This window comes from Myotis yumanensis, unplaced genomic scaffold (genome assembly GCF_028538775.1).
Source record: "Myotis yumanensis isolate MYYU_CA2020_CCGP unplaced genomic scaffold, mMyoYum1.0.hap1 SCAF_4, whole genome shotgun sequence".
Lineage (NCBI taxonomy): Eukaryota > Metazoa > Chordata > Mammalia > Chiroptera > Vespertilionidae > Myotis > Myotis yumanensis.
Genome location: NW_027223755.1, coordinates 34896375 through 34920338, shown reverse-complemented (window position 1 = coordinate 34920338; position 23964 = coordinate 34896375). Strand labels below are relative to the sequence as shown.

Here is a 23964-nt window from a genome sequence, read left to right as displayed (position 1 = left end):
AACAACATCTGTATGCGTGTTCACATTTTCACTAGTAGTATCACATATCAGGAAAAACTGGCAAAGGCACGGGACTATGCAAAAGAGATGAGTGGCTTTCCTTTCAGTGGCTTAGGCTCTATAGCAGCGGTTCTCAACCTGTGGGTCGCAACCCCTTTGGGGGTCGAACGACCCTTTCACAGGGGTCACCTAAGACCATCGGAAAACACATATATAATTACATATTGTTTTTGTGATTAATCACTATGCTTTAATTATGTTCAATTTGTAACAGTGAAATTGGGGTCACCACAACATGAGGAACTGTATTAAAGGGCTGCGGCATTAAGAAGGTTGAGAACCACTGGTCTATAGTGAACCCCTGGGGTAGTGAGTCCATAAGAGTATCTTTCATTATCTTTCTATTGATTAGGCTATTTAAAAACTCTGAAGGGATAGAAGTTAAGTTGTGGAAAACTGGTAGTAATACAAATGATTCTTGTCCATGATATTACTAGTATAAATTAACTTTGTATGGTACAGGTATAATCAATATTCACTCCATGGAAAGATAAACCCAAACATTTAATATCATGTACTACAAGATATGAATCAGTTTTGCATCTACTAGCAAATCCATTTCATCATTCCTAATTGAAAAATATACATATGTCTGGTTTTCAAAATCTTCTTTGAACCCGTTTTAATATGTTACTGCTACTGTCATTAATAATTGCAATAAAATCTTTGACACATGTTCACTTTGTACTTCAATGACAGTCATGCTTTTGATTTTTGTATAAACTATACTTTCACACTCTATACATTATAGAGATTCTGTAACTATATATTTTTTTCCACTTGACATTATATTTTTTGAGATTTAACCATGGCAACATAAAAATGAGTCTAATTCATTCCTCTTTTAGATTATTCATTTGAAACAAATTTTAGGATTTTAAATGTACTAAAAGTACATTATACATTTCTTTTTCCTTTTTGCAACATGAAATATCTAGGCCTTTATGCATTTGCAAATGTGATCGCAAAAGCCTTGAAAAATATCTCTGAGGATATATTTGAAAGGAAAAAATATATTACACAACATAAAGCAAATCTTCCTTAAAATCTTATTTGGACATTTCCCCACCCAAATCTTGCTCAGTTCTCTTTATGAGGCGCAGAAAACAAAGCATTAGTGTTTCTGTCTCTGAAACATACTTTGTGACTTATGTGAAGTTACGGCAATGCCGGTGTCTTCCCTATGACCCATGATATCAAGGCTCCATGCTGGCTTTCATTAATCCATTCTACAAATCACTTTTTGAGTCCCTAATATATGCTAGGTACTATTCTAAACACACAGAATCCCTGCTGCCCTCAAGGTGATCCCATTCTGCAGGAGGAAACAGATAACAAATACAATAAATTAGTCTAATTTAGAGTATGGGAGATGGTGATAGAGAAAAATAATGCAGAAAGTAAGACAAGGAGTGCAGATGTGAAAAATCACAATTTTAAATAGGTGGTCAGGAAAGGTCTCACTGGAGAGGTGAAATTTGAATAAGACCAGAAGGTTGAGGTGGGGTGAGCATCCATAGGAGCAAAGGCCCTGAGGCAGTTGTGCCCAGGAACAGCAAGCAGGCCAGTGTGGCCGGAGTGAAGTGAGCCAGAGACAAGCAGCAAAAGTGGACAGCAGAGAGGACAGGGCACAGGTCTCTGGCAGTTCCAGGCCACAGTATGAGCACTGGTTTTTAGTCTCAGTGAAAAGGGAAGCCTTTGGAAGGTTTTGAACATAATCTGACTTTTAGGAGAACCATTCTGGCTGCTGAATTGAAATAACCAAAAAAAGACGTAGGGAGATCAGTGAGGACGTTAAGTTGATGTGCAGCCCTAATCACAGACATCTCTTGTAATCCTACTTTAAAATAAAGTATTTTATTTTAAAATTAATTCATACTCACAAAAAAGGCCCCCAAATTCAAGGCAAGTATTATACTAGTCTGTAACTTTAAAAATATATATATATGTTTTCATTAATTTTTAGAGAGAGAGGGAAAAAGAGAGAAACATCAATAGGTTGCCTCCTGCACGCCCCTATTGGGGACTGAGGCTGCAACCCGAACATGTGCCCTGAGCAGGATTCGAACTGGTGACCTTTCGGTGCATGGGCCGATGCTTAACCACTGCACCACACCACCAGGCCCAGTCCATGCTCTTCCCCACAAAACTGGGAAAATAGCAGGGCTGATACCTGACTACCAAGCCTGAGTACTTCAGGCTTTTGCATACAGGCATCAATGTAATGACCTAGTTCAGAGGTCCTGGGGTTTGTAATTATGAATGCTTATTATTGATATTATCAGCTGGATACTTGAACTTAACGTTTCCATTAGTAGAAAAATTCCTTTTTGAAGGCATTGATTATAATGGAAATGAATGGGTGCTCATACTATTTTCATCTAGGAGCAAAAACTTTAGGTTAATTATATGCCTGGATAAAGGGAAAGGTCTCCAGGCTTTCAAAAATTCTGAGAAAAATCAATATATATATTACTATATACAATATTCTTAGAATTATATCTAATCTATTAAGATAAGCCTGTAGTGAGGTCTGGTTCAATTTGCTGTATTCATAGACAAAGAGGAAGATGGCTGAACATACAGATAATAGCAAGAAAGTATTCAAGGTAACACATTTTCTGGAACATCCACTCCTTTGTACAAAATATTATTGGGGGATAAGAAAATGAAGAAGACATTCTCAGAGTGTTTGAGGTATAAAAGAAGAGAGAAGATTGATTCACAGATAAGGCAGAATCTGGGAGAGAGGTACATAACACTAATCTGTTGCCATCTAAAGTGTGAGATAAACCCCATTCATCTTGGAAACATCCTATCTAATAAAGAGGTAATATTCACATTGACCATCACTCCGACACACAAGATGGCCGCCCCATGTGGCCACAAGATGGCCTGCAGGGGAGAGCAGTTGGGAGGGACCAGGCCTGAAAGGGAGGTCAGTTGGGGGTGACCAGGCCTGCAGGGGAGGGCAGTTGTGGGCGATCAGGCCTGCAGGGGAGGTCAGCTGGGGGTGACCAGGCCTGCAGGGGAGGGCAGTTAGGGGTGACCAGGCGGCAGGGGAGGGCAGTTAGGGGTGACCAGGCCGGCAGGGAAGGGCAGTTAGGGGTGACCAGGCCAGCAGGGGAGGGCAGTTAGGGGCAATCGGGCAGGCAGGGGAGCAGTTAGGCATCAATCAGGCTGGCAGGGGAGTGGTTAGGGGGTGATCAGGCTGGCAGGCAGAAGTGGTTAGGGACAATCAGGCAGCAAGCAGGTAGACAGGCGAGCAGTTGGGTGCCAGCAGTCCTGGATTGTGAGAGGGATCCCAGATTGGAGAGGGTGCAGGCTGGGCTGAGGGATACAACCCCCCCCCCCCCACCATGCACGAATTTCGTGCACTGGGCCTCTAGTGTTTTCATAAATAATAAACACTATAACTTTATAGTATACTAGTCTTGTGCACCTTGAAAGGAACTGTGGGCCACGAGGAAGCAGTGGGCACAGGGGTGGGTCTCGGCCCATCCTCCGCGCCCCCCCTGCCCCTCCCACCACAGCCCCTGGTCCTCTGACTGCCAGCAGCCCCGCTCCCACGCGCTGATGGCACCAGCCCCGCTCACACCCGCTGACAGCATGGAGCAATTGGAGCCAGTGCCAGCAGCAGGTGCGAGCGGGACCGGCGCCATCAGTGGGTACAGCGGCAACTGCTGCCCCTTTGGCCCCTCAGGAGCAGGGGGAGGTGGAGAAGCCCTCAGGAGTGATCGGGCCAGCAGTCGCCACTCACACCTGCTGACAGCACCGAGCAATTGGGACCCACACAGGATGCCGTCAGCCGGTGCTAGTGGCAGCTCCAAAGCCGGCTGGGTGTGCGAGAGGGGCCAGCGCTGGCAGCAGGTGCGAGCACCAGGCAGGACCGCAGTGCATGGGATCAAAGAATTTTCAGTAACCACCAGAGGCTCGCCCTGATGACAGCGACCGGCGCCCTGCCATGGTCTGGCGCCCTTGCTCACCTGCTCCACCATCCCTCTGTGGCCGAAGCCCACCATGTTCCGCACTCTGCCGCCTGCTGCTGATGCCCACCATGTTCCTCACACGCCCCTTGGTGGTCAGCACATGTCATAGCGACCGGTTGTTCGGTTGTTCTGTCGTTCAGTCTATTTGCATACTAAGGTTTTATATATATAGACAGATACTATGGCAAACTGTCCTTCTACTTCACTGGGCTTCCCTAAATAAGCCCTTAATTTCAGTGACCTGCCTGACAAAATAAACATTTTTTAATCTGATTTCTTCTTGGTTATTCCATTTTGATCCTATTTCAAAGCGAGACACACCAATGGAGCAATTTCCATGTGGCTGGCACAGTGAGCTCTGATGTCATGATAGCATGTGACTGATGGGTAGCTGACATTCACCATGTTGCACCACCATGATCCTGGCAGGCAGAACATCACACTATCATCTCCCATTTGGTGAACAAACATAACCAAAAATTCCACAAGGAGATTACAATCTAGAAGGGGGGATAAATACCTTGAGAGCAAAGATTATTCTCTATATAACAGCAAATCTCTGGATACCCAGAAAAATACAGAAAATACAAATGATTTGAATATAGAATCAATAAATATTTTGCAATGACTAATTAAATATGTTTCCTGCCTCTAGGAAGTTTATAATTTAACATGGAGGACAAACATAGTCTAATTTACAAGACTAAACTGACCCAAGATGGTATTATAATATAGCCTAATGATATCAGCTTAGACTAAACAAACACACAGAGCTGACAGGTTTGTGGTGCTGGGTATATGGTATGAAACACCTTACTGGGAAAACCTATAAACATGTCACCCTGAATAAAATTATAGTAGGGTAATCAGTGGAATTAAAAGAGGGACGTAATACAATGGCCAAAGTCAAGTAGGAGTTTGGAAATGATGTGAGATTTATAGTAGCAGGCTAAGTTCAACTGACAAAAATGTTTGAAGTAAAAAGTAATTCAAGTGAGAAGGGGCCTGAACACCTGTGAATTTTTTTTTTTTTTTAGTGTTATTTATCTGTAACCCAAATCAAAGGAGGCACCAAGCCTGTGTGCCTGCTGAGGAATCCTCAAACATCAGGGCAGGTTATCTGTTTGGATGAGGACACTTAAGAGGGGAGAGAGTCAATGAGGAGATGACTTCTGGACTTATGGTTACTCAAGAGTATAAGAGATCAAACCCCACCTGAAACAGACACAGCACAGACTGTTCCTCCTTGGGCTGAGGGAGTGAAGAGTGCTGAGAAGCCAATGTAATTAATTCTGATCTAATAGTTGAAAGGCATGTGCTGTATCTTGGGAAACTGCTTCAAAGGCTGATCTGGCCCAACCACTGTGTGGAGTCCTTCAAAACTGTGTCTAACCTGTCCTGGAAGGGTAAAGAGCTGGTACCCACCGATGAGCCTGCCTGCGGTTGGGCTACCAAATTGGCATTGAGGACCGCTGGGAGGGGTGGGGGCAGGGCCCCAATTTTAAACCTGGGTAAAAGGGTCAGGGTCAAACACCCAAGACTTTAGTTGTTCTCAGGGCATTTGTGGTCAGGGACCAACGATAAGCCTATAGGTATGTTGGGGAGCTAAAGAAAATACAAACCAAGTTTTTTTTAAACTTCCACTGTGTGTGTGTGTGTGTGTGTGTGTGTGTGTGTGTGTTGGGGGGGATGAATGAGACACATTGTTTTAAAACTCCCATTTTCATTTAAACATGGGTAAAAGTCACAACTGGATACGTTATTTTTAAGTAGCAAAAAAACAAAAACAAAACCATGTCCAAAGTCCAACTATAAAAATTACTTTGAATCAATTTAATTTAATAGCACTGGATTATTCTCTGTTAGCCAATGGGAAGGAAATATACCTTTTAAAAGCCATAGAAAGTGGTAGCAGTCCCAAATCAGAGTAAATGCAACACCTTAACTCTGATGTTCTGACCTGCCTTTTTGGAAAGACCATAATAAAATTTTACTATGAACTCCTTTCCCCTGTACTTATTATCTCCTATGTTTATTGCTTTTAAGAGATGGTGCACAGCTTCGTGAAGGTGGATTAGAAGGTTTTCTTCTATCCAAACCTGTGTGTGTGTGTGTGTGTGTGTGTGTGTGTGTGTGTATCAGCTGAACTAATATAATGTTTTACATACAGGCTTCCCCATACAGAAATCACACCTCAGTTTAACTTGCTATAGCTACAAACATTGGACCCTGTGGCTATATTTTAGTCTAGGAGAGGAATTTAGCTACATAGCTAAGCACTACCCAAAAAAAGCAAAACTCTGCTCCTTCTCTCGGGTTCAGAGGAATCTGAGGCCACACCTCTCTCACCACAAAAGGGGACATTACTTCCAGAACTACCAAGTCTCCTTTTCTGACACTCATCAGAAATGTATGTCAAGCCCAGAGTGAACAGCACGACTATTTACACCATTCCAGCTCTAAAGCATCTCACACAAACACACACACACACACACACACACACACACACACACACACACACACACACGGCCGACATCAGAGCTCCACTTTGTTCTTTTCGGGGAGAAAAAGACGTGGGCAAAAAGCCATTATCTTCCTGTTCAGTATGTTTTGTTGCTAGCTGCGCCTAATTTGGTATCTTGCAAAATGACATTCTGTTAATGACATGAATGTCAAAGCTGTGATAATGGGCAGAAGTAGAAGAAAATGTTTCCTAACCAGAGAAACAACAGGAAAACTGCCAAATGGATATTAAAATTACTTTGTGTTCATCCCACACTGAAGCACTCAGCCCCTCTCCCCACCCCACCCCCCCCATTTGTTTACAACATGAAAAGGATGCAGCCCTCTGAGGGGGGAGACCACCCCACCTTGGCAGAACACACAGGAAAAAAAGAAACAAAAAAACAAGAGGTCAAAGGAATGTTTCCTCTTAATTAACTTGGCAGATGTCTTTTCTTTCCTCATTTGCATCCACTGATGTTTTCTTAGTTGGTCTCATTTTGCAAAGATGAAATTGGCCACAAGGAACCAATTCTGTTGCCGAAGACAGTTGGGCTGGGGAGATACCAGAAGATACTTGAAGTTGCTCAGTATTCAGCCTGGGTCATGACTGTTCCTTGCTCTTGCCATTTGTGAGCGGAGAAACAGAATTTTAGCTCCGGAAGATGATGCATTGACTGCCAAGGCAGCAGCACCAGCTAGAGCACAGGGGCCACAACCAGGGCACATTCAAAGTTAGAAATCTGCATTAGATGTGAAGATAAATCTAACTACTTCTCATGCAAATGTATAAGAATTCAATTCCACAAAGGAAGAGACAGCGGAAACCGGTTTGGCTCAGTGGATAGAGTGTCAGCTTGCGGACTGAAAGGTCCCAGGTTCGGGTCAAGGGCATGTACCTGGGTTGCGGGCGCATCCCCGGTGGGAGATATGCAGGAGGCAGCTGATCAATGTTTCTCTCTCATCGATGTTTCTGGCTCTCTATCTCTCTCCCTTCCTCTCTGTAAAAAATCAATAAAATATTTTTTAAAAAAGGAAGAGACAGTTCTTTTAGATTTCACTTGGCTATTTCTTAGGGGAGTACAGTTATGAAAGGCCACTGGTAGATTTGACTTCAAATTCTAAACTCCCTTGAGCCTCAATTTACTGCTCTGTAGAATGGGTTTAAGAATATAAGCTACCTCAGAGGGCTATGCAGAAATTAAATGAGATAAAGAATGTAAAGATACTATCCTAGTGCTTGGCACATAGCAAGTGCTTCAAAATATTAGGTGTCAAAAGAAAGCATTTTGGTCTTTCTCTTTTGCATACATTCTTTCATTCTTAGAGTGTTACACCAAAGCTTCTCCTCAAGGATCTTGGAACAAGTAGCATAAGACTGCCCACAGAATTAACTTCTAAAATTAATACACTGAATTATGTAAAAGCTAAAGTGACTGGTGCTAAGGCAGCTAGGCTTGATAGTAAATGAAAATGTTATCGCAGTACAGAAAGAATTTAACGGTAAAAAAAAATATGACTGGTTGGCTTTAGAAACAGAAAGACAAAAGCTGCAGAACCACAGGTTCAAGAGTCCAAAGAAGCACTGGCCAAGGGCTTCAAACCGGCAACGTTAAGGTAAAGGGACAAGCAAGGACTGCACCCACCAGACTTCAGTGTTGTAGATCAACTGCCCAAACCATGTGCATCTGTCTACCTTTGCCCAACGGCATTAAGCATTTAAGCCATCGAACGTGCCTCGCTCTGCTACCATCCTGCCCAAACAAGCTTCTGACCAGCTTCATGGAGAGTTCTGTCCCAAAGTGAGTCACAGGAGCAGCAACAACAACTGCTCACTTTGACCAAGTGTTTATTTAACACATGCCAAGCAAAGGCTTAATGTTCATGATAACCTTAGGAGGCAAGACTTATTTTTATCCATACCTTATAGGTGCGAAAACTGAAGAACTGAGAAGTTTAGAAACTGTTTAAGATGACACACACGTAAAGGGTAGAATTGGAATCCAAACCCAGGCAATCTGCCTTCATTCAGAGCCTGTGCTTTTAACCATTCTGTTAAATGTCTATAAGGTGAAGAATAAGAACATTAAGGGGCCTAAGCCCAATATTAACTGTCTAAATCCTTGTAAATGAACCTCAGCATTCTGGTCCCAGACAGCACTTGGTGAGCGTGGTGACTATGGATCCATGCCTAAGACATGGAGCTGCTCTTGGCTACGAACCAAACCAGAGTTCTGAGCCTGCAGCCTGGTGGTCCATTACAGGAGGTGGGTCAAGCTGTAAAGCTTCACATCAGACTGAGAGATTTTCTAGAGGCAGCAAGCCTGACCCCAATGGACAGACACCTCCATGTCACCACAGGGCAGGTTGTTTATCCTGGAATATACTTGTAGACAGTTTTCAGGCTCGTGGTAGACAGACAGGTGAGATGTCATGATTTGGACAGTCCCTCCTTCACAGAGGATTCTCAAGGAAACAAAGGCAGATGACCCAACACATGGGTTATCATGGCAAGCAGGCTGCTCTTCCTTATCCCCGCCCGGGCCAGCTGGCCTAGTCAGACACAACCATGTGTAAATCAGATTTTTTTATTCCCCTGTTTCTGAATAGATTTCAAAATTAAATCCACATTTCTGGATCATGCCCCCTTTAACATGGCTATTTTTTGCTTCTCTATTTCTAGATCTGGCTCTTTACTAGAGAACATAGGAGCCAAATTTGTTATGTGAAATATCTTTTCATGCACTGGCTTTGGAGAAAAGGACTAAATGCAATAGGAATCGAATCTGTCCAGCAGAAGATCTAAAGCGTATAATAAACACATTGACTATTATTGAGACAAGCTGTTTTACTTTAAGTTGAAGTACTTAAAAATGATATACCTCAACATAAAACAAATCCAACACAAAATCTACAACTTCTATAATCTTGTGACCCCAAATCTTGGATACTTCTGTTGTACCTTAGTCTTTCAAGGTATTATTCCTTTAGTCTGGCATCTTCCCCCATTCTTGCTCCGCAGAGACCTTCCAGACTCTTAAGAGAACTCGTATAGGAATGTGTCTGTGTGTAGAAAAAGGTGTCTCTAAGTTGTGTGAATTACATAAATCTATGGCAGGAGCTTGGACAAGTCCCAGTGCCAAGTCAGAGAAGCGTCAGTTACTAAGGAAAAGCTTCATCACTGGCCTGCCTTGTAGGGGCGTGGCCATCTATTTCTCACAGGCCCAGGCCTGTGTTTAAAGAGATGAGGTCATTTGTCCCTTGCCTGGGGTTTGGCCCTTATAAGTAAGAACCTGGAGCTCCAGACTAACACACCAACTCCTCCTCTTCACCCAATTCACCAGGCATCCAACCTACACGCATTGGACGTTCCCTGCAGTGACTCAGAGAGTTCCTGCTCATTGTGTTCCTGGATTCCTGTTTTTAAAGTTATGGAATCCCTGGCCTTCTCCGGGAAAACAGGTCTAAGTAGAAGTTCAATGGTACAGAGAGATAGCACCCTGCTGTATAAAATTTCCAAATTTGGGGAAGAAAAGGAGGACCTATGTAACACTTTCAACAATACGCATTTTTAAAAAAAGAGAAGGATTCTGAGTAACTCACTCATAGGAAATCATATTGCATATCAAGACTAGAATTAGGGTATTTCACTTTAATAAAAACAAATCATTGATACTAAGAAAGAAATGAATGGGGAATCTTCCACAGGCTACTTTTGCTTATTATTTTAAAAATAGACCCTAAATCCTATTGAAAGATCAAGAGACATATGAAGACAACAATGCAATGCAGGGATCTTGAAAATAAAATCTGTCCATAGCTGACAAGTGAGCCATTCGTGGGGCTTTGTGGCCACATCATATTTTCATTCTCAGTTAATAACAAACTGGAGGGCTGACATAGAACAGTGTTTTCTGCCTCGGTCTTCAGCTTTCATCCGCTATGACTGTTTATTCGAGTAAGCACCAAAGTTTCTGAACTCACATAATTACACAGTAAGAGCAAAACCATTTGTGCTGTTAGCTAATCTGCCTCACACACACGGTACACCAAAAGTGTGGTGCTTTGTTCTTCAGATGACAAAAATTATTTCTCATTTTAGTTAGGGGGAAAAATCACACCCATTTTTTTAAACCTGAAAGACTCAATATTTTAAAATAATTTAAAAGAAAGCAATAGGTCATGTCAGCTTTGAGCAAACTGGAGACAAGCACCTGGTGATAAAAAGTGTCATCAGACAAAGGTGTCTCCACCAACTTGTTTTTCTGTCTTAACTTGTGTTTCTGAGGCGCACCACCCAAAGTCCCCAACATTTCTTCCAGAGCGGCTCGGTCCCAGGGAGAGGGAGCAAGGGTACAGGACCCACGAGATGTGCTTATGCGTCTGCAATCAGGAAATCTGGGCAGGGAGACGTTTCCCTGCGTTTTTAAATAGTTTCATTGTTCAGTTAGGGGACATTGTGTATTTGAGAAGACAAAGAAAAATCTGTCTACCCAAGGTTTGACGGAAACGAGGCAGTCACATTAAAAAACACATACCACACACACTGAAGACCAAAACGAAATGAAATAAACCAACATGTAATCATCTAAATTAGAAATGCACCTGCTAAAGAAAGGTTTCATATCTGGGTAGGCAAATTGTTCCCATCTTAGTCAGGGGAGGGCATTTTCTCAAGTAACTGCTACAGAATAGAGACACTTAGCACAAGAAACATGGTATCACTGAGAAACAGGAAACAGCGAATGAAGGGTTGGGGGAGATGCCAGGAAGATTACCGAATGTGTCCACAATACATTATTCAACAAAAACATAACTCCATTTATGAATAAGTTTGATAAGTTTTCCAGTTATTGTATTATAGCAAATACCAGTAGAACCAATAATTAATGTTTGTATTCTAGTTTTAAAAAATACTGGCAATGAGTCTGGCACCATAGCATCAATGGCATATTAATTATAAATGATAACTCTACGCCCCAAGCCCCCCGGCCCTCACTGTCACTGCCTTCCTTCTGAGATCAGTCATTTCTGAATTGTTGAAACTTCCTCTTAGAGAGAGAACTTTGATTAGTTTTCTACCTCCTTGCAAGAAATGATTGTACCTCCAAAAGATTAATCTCTAACTCATCTATGAGAAAGAGTTAATCAATTTGTAACTACTTCCCTACCCTATTTTAAATGCTTTTTTAAAAAATTGATAAGATTCAGGAATAGAAATAGGGTTGGCAACTTTGGGTAGGATAGCTCATGTTTCGGTCATGCTGTCCTCCAAATGCTTTTTATCTTCGGAATGAAGTGCGTGTACTTACACGCCTACCCCACCATAAAGACCTGGCTCTGCCTGAGTCACACTCGCCTGAAGTCCAGTGATGAGAAAGCCCAGGACTGACGGAGGAAAGGGTCATCCTGAGAGGCTCAGGGACTGAGGCTGGCCGAGAACTGACTCTCCCACCCAACCCCCCCTCCCTCCCCCACCCCCCCACCCCCCCCACCCCCCCCACCCCCCCCACCCCCCCACCGAGAACCGAAAGCTCAAGTCTGCGACCAAACCTCTCTGCTTGCCCAGGCACTTTTCTCCTCTCTTAAGACCACCTATGCCTGCCTGGCCCCTCTCTCTGGAAGTTTTTGTTTGTTTGTTTTTAATCAAGCCAATTTACCACCCCATCCCCCTGCCTACCCATATCCCTTTTGAACTCTTTCTGAGGTGATAGAGAACAAAGGAAGATTCTGAATGATCAATTTGTTCTCCTAAAAACCCTGAATGAAATAGGTAACTAAGCTGTGCTACCATCCCACGACGGGCTATGATTCCAAAAATGCTTACAAAGACATCGGTGAAAAACGTAGGGTCCAAAGACTGATAGCAAACATATTTAAAACACAAAGAATGCAAAGGAAATGCACTGGAAGGAAAGGCACTAAGTCATAATGGTGATTACTTCCCTGTTGTGGGAAGACTGGAGTCTAAATGTGTGTGCTCTTGTGCTTTAGTTTTCAACATATTTTAATCATGAATCCTATAACCTCGTAGTCTGGGAAAATATGTGTTTGTTTTACAGAGAAAAGCAGATGTCAGTTTAATACAGCTAGCCACCAGTCCCAAGAGGAATGGAGGCAAGGAGGGAGTGATGACAAATGTATCCTGTGACAAGATAATTTGAGATACTCGTTTGCGGCACTCTTTCTCCTGGAAGAGAATGAACAGGATGTTTTCCTTCCCTCATTCCAAGAGGTCTGTGTGTTCAGAGCCTGGGATCCCAGGCCTGCAAGGGTGTTCAGTGGCTCTGTTTCCGGAGGGAAAGCAGGAGTGAGGAGGTAGCTGAGGGGAGCTCACCCTGCCTCCCTCAGGATGGAGCTGCCAGAGTGATAGCCCTACAGGGGATGGAAGGGAGAAACAGGTGTGGTGAGCTGTCCTGCTGGGGTGGGGGATGGAGAGAAGGCAGAGGTGTCTGGCTGTGGTGCTGACTGTGTGAATGACCAGGACCTGTGCCCACTCCCTTCCAACCCAGGGCTCCAAGAGGCACAGGACGCGGCCTCATGCTGGACATGCCTGTGGCTGGAGATAAAGGTGAGCAGGAAAGAATAAGGACAAGAGCCACGCTTGCTCTGCGAGTGCCAGTTACAGATGTGCAGGCCCCCTGTAGGCATCCAGAAGTACCAGGTACCAGCTTAGGACAGGCCTCCCTGTTCCCAGTGGGCTTTGACTATAAGCAGCTCAGGTAAGTAGAGAGCAAGTGCTGGTGTCCATGTCACCTGACCCCATCAGAAAGGTTACAGCCAGCAGCTACATGACAGACTATGATGATGGTTGTATGCCTGTACACTATCCTCCATCTAATCAAGTTGTATACATTAACATGCACAGCTTCTTGTATGTCAACCTTACTCCAGTAATCTCTCTTGCTTGAGAAGTAGCAGCCAGCCTCAACTCACTCAGAGAATATCGGCAAACTGCCTCTCAAGACATCATCAAAAAATGTCATTTAGTGATTATAGCAGAAGCCTATCCCTACTCAGAACCCGATTTAAAATGAAAAACAAAGCACAGAATGTTGACCATACAATTTGCTAATGGAAGGACTCACCCGAGTCCTTTAATTATGCTTTCTTCACACGTGACAGTGATTCCTCTTAGGTTTGGCTTTGCTGCTGGGTGTGAGGCACCATATTGCTAATCAAAGCCGGGCCGGCCCAGTTCTAATAGTTATTAATGATGCGGGGGAGACACAGCAGACTTCGGCAGCTTGGTCAACTCGACAAATAGCAAAGCCAAAGGAAAACGGTCTCCTTGACTGAAAATGCCAATAAAAACCAGGCATGCACTCCTGGAGCTGCAGAGGTCTGAAAGCGAAGATGGGCGAACTCAATGGTGCACTCGGGAGGAGCAGTCCTTAGAATTCTGTTTATAAATTAACCCCCGAGTCACACAAGGGCACTCATAAACGAACACTACCTCTTAGAACATCCACATAGAGCACACTATCTGCACAGCGCTAGACATCAGCAGCTACTCTAAACTAATCAAGAACTCTATATGCGACTTTCCCCAGCATCTGTTGTTAAATATACTCACTCCTTTTAGAGCCTTAATTACTAGATTTATATTCGGGTGGCGATTACCACATTGCATTGGAATATACCAGTAAAGTGTCTCACATTCAATTTTTGGAAACTTATACAGTTGAAGCGGCAAAGCCAAACCTAAGTGGGATCACTGTCACCTGTGAAGAAAGCATAAAGCTCCCAGTATAGGGGTTAACAGTGGTTCTCCACCTGTGGGTCGCGACCTCTTTGGGGGTCGAACGACCCTTTCACAGGGGTCACCTAAGACCATCCTGCATATCAGATATTTACATTACGATTCATAACAGTAGCAACATTACAGTTATGAAGTAGCAATGAAAATAATTTTATGGTTGGGGGTCACAACATGAGGAACTGTATTTAAAGGGCCAGAAGGTTGAGAACCACTGGGTTAGAATGAACCATGCGTTACTGCACAGCCCGAGATTGGGGGAAGGTCACCTGATCCTTACCATAGAACTCCTGGCTAGAGAATCAATGGGGAGATGTAAGTTAGGAATCCGGCACCATAGGGAGAAGGAAGCAACATGTGGTTTGGGAATCATTGTGATGTACCCTCCACACACACTTCCAAATGCCCACAAGTACTGCTTGGCAGGAACCCCATCCACTTCCTGCCTGAGCCTTTCCCAAAGGTTGCAGAGATGTCATACTTTTGTGGTGACAGAAAGCACATCAATCACCTAGGAGTTCATGGCCCAGAAAGAATATGTTGCTTTCAACACCTTACATGAAGTAGCTTAGCAGAAAACATCTGAATAAGCTCTAAAGAATAATTCTAAATATCTAGGTGTGACTGGTGATGACACTACAACAAAAGATAAAAGCCTTTTAGGTAAGTTGTTTTGAATGAAGAGATTGCACAAAGCCAGATAAGATGTTTTATACCTAAGTCATTGGCCAACTGGCTTATGCTCTAATCTCTTGTTTGAAATGTGGTCTGGTGTGAAAAGTAAACTGCCATGAAGGGCCTCTTTCATGGAGAACCAAACAGATAAACAAGGTCATACCTATAATGAAATGTAATATCGTGTAAAAACCTGTTCTTGGACTTCACTGTTTGTATGCATCTCCAGATGGATGGCGTATGTAGATGCGAATTCACAAAGCCATATTACTTGACAATAACCTGATACTTTCCTTTGAAACTTGAACTTTGCTTATCACAGAAAGTAGTTGCAAAAGCAAGGATAAAGGTGAAACTGTAATGAGAAAATGAACACAGGCAGACTGTCTTCCCACAGTAGAGTCAAAGTTAATCAGCGATCATATTGCAAAATCTAGATCATGCTAATGTGACCCATTCATAGGGCACTCACTCTGCTGAACTAGTTCTCAGTTACTTTGGCACTGGCAGCTTCACTAGGACTTTGACCAGAAGCTTCTGGGTCTTGGTTGGAAAGTACGGAACATTTTCTAAACTATAAGCCATGCCTACACTACACCGTATCATGACAAGCAAACTCAGCCTGATCCTGAATTTCTTCTCTACACATTCTTCCCAAGAAAGGAGAGGGATCTTACAATCTGTAAGAAGCACAAAGAAATTAAGACCCAAATAAAGTAATGTTCACAACTCCATCAGTCAGCAGAGAACAACATTCCACTCTGTTAATTTAATGTTAATATTTGACACTTTTTTAAAAGTGCTATAAAGTCAGCAAGTTTTTTTCTTTCTTGTGTGTGTGTGTGTGTGTGTGTGTGTGTGTGTGTGTGTGTGTGATCTAGAGGTGGACTCATAGATAGAGAGCAGGCTGACAGCTGGGGGAGGGATTGAGCAAGAAAGAAAAAAGAGGAGAAAGAACTCATGGACAACAGTGTGGTGATTGCAGAGGGAGGGTGTGGGCAGGTAGAGGACGGTATAGGGGGGATAAATGGTGATGGAAAATAATATTTTAGAAAGAAAAAAAAAGAGTGACTTGTTTACAGTAAGAACTATTTAACTGCCAAGAAAGAGATGGGTTTCAAAAAGAATACTATTCTACTCATCAAATGTGGGTTTCCAGCTTACTTTTTCTACACATTTACTGTAAGTAAGGCTATCCATTCCTAATCCGAGTCTGTAAATATGGTTAGACCAGGGCAATAAGCATTTCCAGATTATTCTAAGACATAAACTAGGTATCTTAAAACAATGCCCAATTGAAATTTATCTTGTTTAATGTGTTAAAATGGTACACAATGTCTAATACTTTGAGGAATGTATAATATTGGACATAAAATAAGCAGCAATAAGTCTGAACTACTACATGTTTGTAGTTGCTATACATATGTGTCTGTGTATTTGTACATAATAAAATATATAATTGCTTTTTCTGGAGTAGAGAATTCTGTTATTTTCAATAAACCTTCTCAGCATTTGCATAAAGTTCTCTGGTAACCGTTTCACAATCTGACACGCATGGCCTGTGGAGCAGGCAAACTCTCGCCCAAGAGAGACAGGGCTGGTGCGGAGAGGAACAAAGCCAGGCAAGAAATAGTCCTCATTTTGATCTTGGTGTGGAATAGTCTGCACATCCCCATGTTTAAAATGCTGTTTCAAACTGGTCTTACTCTTATAAACTCCTTGCCAGCAAGTATCAACTTATTCTGTCCGTGACCCCAGTCGCAATACCTGACCCCAACGGCACATGAGATTAATCCTTGTTGAATAAATGAATGACTGAATAAGCTAATAAAAATGAGAAAAGGACAGTTTTGCTGAAAATGGGGGAGGGAAGAATCTGGTCATACTAAACCCTGGCCTAATCTTCCTTTCCTAAATCAGTGAGAATTCCTATTTAAAGTTTCTCCCCCAAAGCCTAGAATCTTCATCAGAGAGCAGTGATTGTGGGTCAGGATGTGCTGAGAGTTACACAAAGTCAGACTCTACCCCTTGCCTCCGGGGCTCAATCTAAAAGGATTATATGTACAACAGAGTAATTGATGGGCAGATCCAGGTAACTAAATATTCTCAAAGAACCTATAGGCTCAGGGGTTAAAATAGCAACGGAGCAAGAGTTTCTGGAAGGGGGACAGATGGCTTCTGACAAATAAGCACACCTTCAATGCAAGTGACAGAAGTAGGTCACGATGAGTAAGTGAATTTTCCACTGACTCATTTCCACGTGTGTCATGGGCAGCAAAGAGACCAGTGATCTAATTCTCCACCTAGAAGAACCCTACAAATTAGTTCTCTAAGAAAAGAAGCTAGAATTAAAACTGACTTAGAACTGACTCAGAGCAAGAACCACCATCCTGGCCTACAAACTGATCAGCGAGCAGGCAGGTCAACAGGCCTGACAAATAATATGCACTTCATAAAAATCCTTGTGTATTTAGAAAATCTAGCCACTCAGACTGCAGGTCCACGAGAGTAAAGTGATTCCTGCCCTTTCTCCAGCTAACAGATCGATGCAATCAGGTTGAACGGAGTTGCACCAATTAACATATATTCAACAAATCTTCACTCAGTCTGCATGCAGTTTTTCAGTTGTTAACTTTGCATGCAAATAACCTCTATTTTAGCGCCGATAGAAAAAAAATCTGGTAAATTATTTTTAAATACAAATTCATTTATTTTCGTGCAAATGGGGCATACCATTGCAAATGTCAGATAGTCACCATCCATTATGATAATAGGGTCCAGCCAATCTTACCAACTTATTCAAAGTTCACTGCATGAATGATCAGAGCTCTCAGTCCCCAGACAGAACTTAAAATATGTCCTTATTTAAAAATTCAAAGGCAATAAATCAGGTTAAAGAGGTGACAAGAGATGACCCTCCTCTGCCATCTACTCTGGGAAATGCCTCCTGCTTTCTCCTGGAGGAGCCAGTGAGGTCAATGCAGGACCCCAGGTGGGGCGGTGCTATGGAGATCCATGGTCTCTACCCACCAGGACCTTTCATTAAAGTAAACCTGTTGAAATAATGCATGCATTTTACTCCAGTGGGGGATCATTCAGAGATGAAAGTAAATGCTTTCCTTCACACAGGAAAACATATTGTCCCCATTTGGAAAGATTCCACCCAATGGACAGCAGTTTTATTTTATTTTTCCAGTACAGTTAATGAGTTAGGTAGCCTCACTCATGCTTGAAACAAAATTAGTCAAATATTATCAGCCAGTTCTGAAGCTATAGGAAACATACTTTTCACTGTAAGAGCTGACTGGCATGAGGGCAACCCTCGTGACCTTGTCCTCTTTAGCTCAATGCACTACTGAACCAAGATACTAAATAAAAATATACCCAAGCTCTATACAATGAGACATTATGAGTGACACAATACCGAGGATAGGAAAGTGCTGAGGCAAAGAACATTTACAAGACTGTAGGTGCTCCAAATATATAAAGCTCATATGGTTTCAATGTTTTAAACTAAAGCTACTCGAAACTGCAAAATAGAATGAAAGGGTTTAAAACCACAGTCTCATTACTATATATAAAACAGGTTTTATTCCAAAACTCAGTCCCAGGCCTCTGACAATTTGCCTTAAGACTGCTCTGAAATGACAATTTACAGAAGTCAAAAGATTCTTGTTGTTGTTGTTTTCCCTGAGTAAAAATGTCACTGCGATGATATATTTTGGCTACTGGGGCTATGGTTACCTCTTCAAGAACCAAACTTATGAAAACGTCATTAACAACAGCTATCCAATAGCCATCAGTTGGTCACCTCAGATCTTACACTCAATACTAACCTGGTTCAAGCCAAAGTTTAAAAGGAAAACAACCCTAAACCATTAAATATTGCCCCTGAGACTGTGAAGCAAAAGAATATGAAATAGAGGTATTATTTAATGGAATTACTAAATTACAAAGCTTTTATGCTGTATTACTCTGGGAAATTCTTTGTTAAATGAACACATTTAAGGATGTGAAGAATGTGAATGAATGATATCTAGCCACATGTATATAAAGCATTTAGATAATAAAAATATATACTTAATTAGAAATGTGGATTTGTAAATCTCTAGATGTTCCTAAATATACATTTCACATTGAATCATGAAATCAAAGTAAATTTCAAATTTAAACATGTCTACATTTTTTAATTTAAATTTAAAATTTCATTAAATGAAATTCTATAGTATGTAATTCAGAGGAGTCCAAAATGTATAAGACTTATTTTCAGATCAACTTTGTATAGACCTACACATGGCACAAATTTTTCAAGGTCACAGACAGCTATTTCAATGATGTGGTTAGCATCAAATTATAAACTCAACAAAAATGAACTTGTTTTTTTTTTCCTCCTACTCTTTACTCCATATGCTTTCCTTTCAAAACTCCTACTCTTTCTTTTTCTTTTACGTGGACCCAAAAGCAAGGCTGTTAACGGAGGACTTTTAAATAGAAAATGCTTTTTGTTCTTGTCAAGAGTGAAAAAGCAAAATAAACAAAACGCAACAATCAGAAAACACTAACACTATGTCACAGAACTTTTCAACCCCAATTTCCTACTCAACTCCTATCATCTCTCAATCCTTAATTCTTTTTCCATAGAAATAAAATAAACAGGATAGTGAGGTTCCAATATACTTTTAACTACAATGAAAAGGCCAATGATACCATGAACCTACAGTAACAGTCAAATTCTCCTATAATAAAAGATGTTTAAATCCCAAACACTAATCCAAAGTGAAGGAAAGCACACGTGCCTACAGAAAGATAAGTATATAGTTGTGTGGCTTGTCCTGTCTCAGAAATACTATTTATGCCACGTGCACATCATCTCCCCACCCCCACCTTCATTTCACTTGGAAACACAGAGGGCCCGAAAGATTAGATTCAGTCCCTGAGTCCAGGCAGCCCTGAAAACCTGAGACCCCTGGAAGGGGAATAATCAACATTAACTCTGGGACCCTTCATTAATCTTAATCCCCAACCTGGAACTCTTTTCTACGTTCCAAACTCTGCATCCAACAGTCAGCTGCACATCTCCACCCATGTGTCTACAGAGGCTCCAATTCAATGAGTCCCAAACTGAACTTACCATCTATACCCAACCTGTCCTGCTCCAAGTGTCTCTAGTTTCAGTGATGGGCACCATTATCCAACAGCCTATAGCAGAAAACAGGAACAAACTTGTTTGCCCTCCTCACTCTAATCATCTAACTGATCATCCAGTCCCATGGATTCCATTTCCTGAACATGTCCCTTTACCCTCACAGCCACCAGCCTGGTTGTGGTATCATCATCATCTCTGGCCGGGAAGCCTACTGAATGAAGCTTGCCCAATTCCAACTCTACATCCAACTGCCAACAATGTTTTCAATGGGAAGGTGTGATCGCATCACTGCCCTGTGTAAAACCCATCAGTGGTTCCTGCTGCCCGCAGAGTAAATTCTAGGCCTCTGCTTATCACTGTAATCAGTTTCTCCTCAACTCTCCACAGGCTCATTGGGGCATTTGTCTCTTTGCCTGAACTATTCTCTTTCACCTTTCATTGACTCCTCTCTTACCCACCAACCTGATTTATTTCCCTGACAGCCACTTTTTGTTACATGTCTCTGGAATGCCTTCAAAACCCTATTTATTCGCCCCTCTACAACATGGCTAAGAGGAGGTAAGCACAGACATATAATCACAGGCAATGTTATAAATTCTTGTTAATCCTTTGTGTCTTCCTCCCCCGATACCCACCCACACCACATGCCCCATGAAACTGCAAGCTTTCAAGTGGGCAGGAACTATCTGTCTCCTTTGCCACTGCCTCCTCTGCACAATGCCTAATGTAAGAAAGGGGCTCAAGTAATACTTACTGAATTCATGCACTAATAGATGCAGAGGATGGGAGCAGGCTGCACCTACCTCACATCTCCCAAGTGGAATTTCCCCTGCTTTAGGACTATTCTCTTAAACTCAGAGGTGGCCATAGCAACAGATCCAACCGTAAGGGTTGGCTTCCAGGAAGAATGTTTCATACATAAATTGCTTAAAAACAGACTAAGAGCCAAATCACCCCTTCCTTATCCAACTCTCTATTCACTGACAATCACAAACCTTTTCTAGACTGAAAACTCTCCTGGGGAAAAGGTTTATCATCCTTAGGGAATGGAGATTCCACTTTTCATGCTGATAGTCAAATTTTTATTTGGAATGATCTAAAGAAAACTAGAAAAAAAGCTTTCCCATCTTCATGCAGTTCTATGGGTAGTGACATCCAGGGACTATGTCCAAGACCATCACTAAATGGGGTTTCTTCTGGAGTGTTCCATGAGGTCCCATTAGCCCATTCAGACCCTTCTATGCTCAACACACTGACATTCATGGAATACAGCTGGAGTCGACTTTGCTCCCACAGCATAGTTGGGACTCTGATGAGAATAAAGCACATATGTCTGAGCTACTGGTTAAGACAGATATATTTTACTTTGCTTTTGTAATAACTGTATATTTCAATGAGTTCTGCATCTCAAATAAAGGTGAACAGTAGTCAAACAGTCTGAGTACAACATTAAAGTAAAAATGGCAGTCTTCTACACTAACTATTTGAATTACATTATTAAATATGTAAATAATAAATATACACACTGACAACTGTCAGAGGGGAGGGGGTCGCATGGCTGGGTGAAAAAGGTGAAGGAATTAAGTAAAAAAAGGAAAACAATTCATATTCATCAACAACTCTGTGGTGATTACCAGAGGGTAAGGGGTGGAGGGAGATTGTAGAGGTAAAGGGGATAAATGGTGATGGAAGGAGACTTGACTTGGGGTAGTAAACACATAATACAATATACCGATGATGTATTATAGAAATGTACACCTGAAATATATATAATTTTATTAACCAATGTCAACCCAAATAAATTCAATAAAAATAACTAAATATCCTTATACATCTTTGAGTTATAGCTCTGATAATTTAAAATAATTACATAAACATGCTTACCTGATGAAGATAACTTTTAATACTCTTATGTAAAAACATTAAAATAGGATATATTATAGTTTATTTAACATGATATATTTGGATTTTTCACCAAAAAAAGTAAATGGCTAATTTAAACTTGATTTCTTTTCATAGGGAGTTTCAGTTTCGCTTGCATTTAAAATTAAAATATAAGGTGAAGCCCAAAGATAAAGAAGGAAAAAGTCCTTGCCATCCACATGTGTCGGCTCCTGAGTCACTCAAAAATGATGGATTGTTTTTTCATCTCTTTTGAACAGAATTCCGTGGTCTCAAGTATAACAGGAGGGAAATATGTGCCTAAGGGGCTATGATTTACAATTATTCTGTTTCATACTGATTAGCATAAACGACCATGATAGAAAATTGCATGCAAACCCTTAAAAAGTCAATAAAAGATATTGATCCATAGCAGCAACTAAAGGAGGAAAAACTGCTTATAGCCTCTGCTTCGAGTTTCCTATCTAATTTGGTAGAGGATCTTTTAACCTGAAAATAATTCCATGTTTACAAAGTATTCTTATGGTTGCATGAATTACCTTTCCCAAACATATGGACAAGTCAAACCTCAACAATTTGCTCCACTTCCAGGTCTATTAGGCTAAAAGTTTGCACTCAGATTAACATGGAGGCATTTTTCAATGTAACTGCAAAGCCAAAAAGAATCCTCCTTTCTATTAGAAACTAATATTGCGAGATGATGCCATAATGGGCAAGTGGTGTGACATTTACCATTAAAAGCATTCTCTCTCTTCCAAAAAAAATATTCTCCTGAAAATGCAAAGTTGAAGGTGGGTAGGTAGGTAATGAAAAGGAATGGCTTCCATTTCTGAAAGTCTGAGGGTCAGTTTTGCTTGCCATTCTTCTCATTCAGAACACATGCCGACCTTCATTACTGGCGTGCTTATAAATTCTCGAAAATGCCTTCAACACTAGTACATGAGAAGAGCTTTATCACCATTATTCCTTAATGGCTTTGTATGACAAAGATCTTCCTCTCCAGCTGCACAATACGATCATGCTGGTAGTAGGTAGGTAGAGCACACGATTTTGTAACTTCATGGCCCTATTTAATTAGAGGAATATGTGGTTATGACAAAGAGATGGTGATGCTCTGATGGCAAGATGCTGAGACACAGGCTCCTCTGATATAAGTAAAGGACACAGCTTACTACACACAGAGCAGGGACAGGGCCACATTCCCACAAGCCCTGATCTTTAGGTCCCTCCAAAGGCAAATGGTCAGGGTGACGATCAACACACTCATGCTGCTGGTGTTTGTTTTAATACACTCCTGAGCTTTCCAGGTACATGCTATAAAAGTAACTGATGAAAACCCAGCACATTTCTCACTGCTTAATTCCCAGCTTGACTCCCAGGTGAATCAAAGGTTATTTTTCTGGCATAAGATCTGCTTAACTCTGCCAGGCCTAAAGTTGGTGTTCTGACAAACTGAAGAGGCCATCTGGGTTAGCCTTTCTCTGTAATACAGTGTCTAAGCTGCCAGGGACGGCAGCTGCTGATCCAGCCATTCCTAACCTAGAGTCCATGGACTTCTAAGGGGACTATGAACAGAATTTATTGGGTCTATGGACTTGGATTGTTTTGTGGTTTTCCAATAATCAGAAACAGAAATATATCAAAATGTATCATTTCCTTCATGTACATTCTCAGTATTAGCAGTCCTTTTAATTCTGTCACCAACAAATGGAAATCACATATGTTGTATGATGTTATACTTACTGCAAGTATAATAAAAAATCATTTATGAGCCACCAAAGGACTTGTATGAATGCATATAAATATAATGCATGAACACAGACAGTAGGAGGGTGAGGGCATGTGCTGGGGGGTGGGAATGGTTGGGGAGAGGTCAATGGGGGGAAAAGGAAACATATGTAATACTTTAAACAATAAAGAATTTAAATAAT

The 23964-nt window shown here is 41.6% G+C and overlaps 1 protein-coding gene across 5 annotated transcripts in view; it reads right to left on the bottom strand.

Moving 5' to 3' along the window:
* MAST4 (microtubule associated serine/threonine kinase family member 4) overlaps positions 1 to 23964 on the bottom strand; it is a 514811-nt gene that overhangs the window by 108614 nt on the left and 382233 nt on the right. The window lies entirely within an intron of this gene.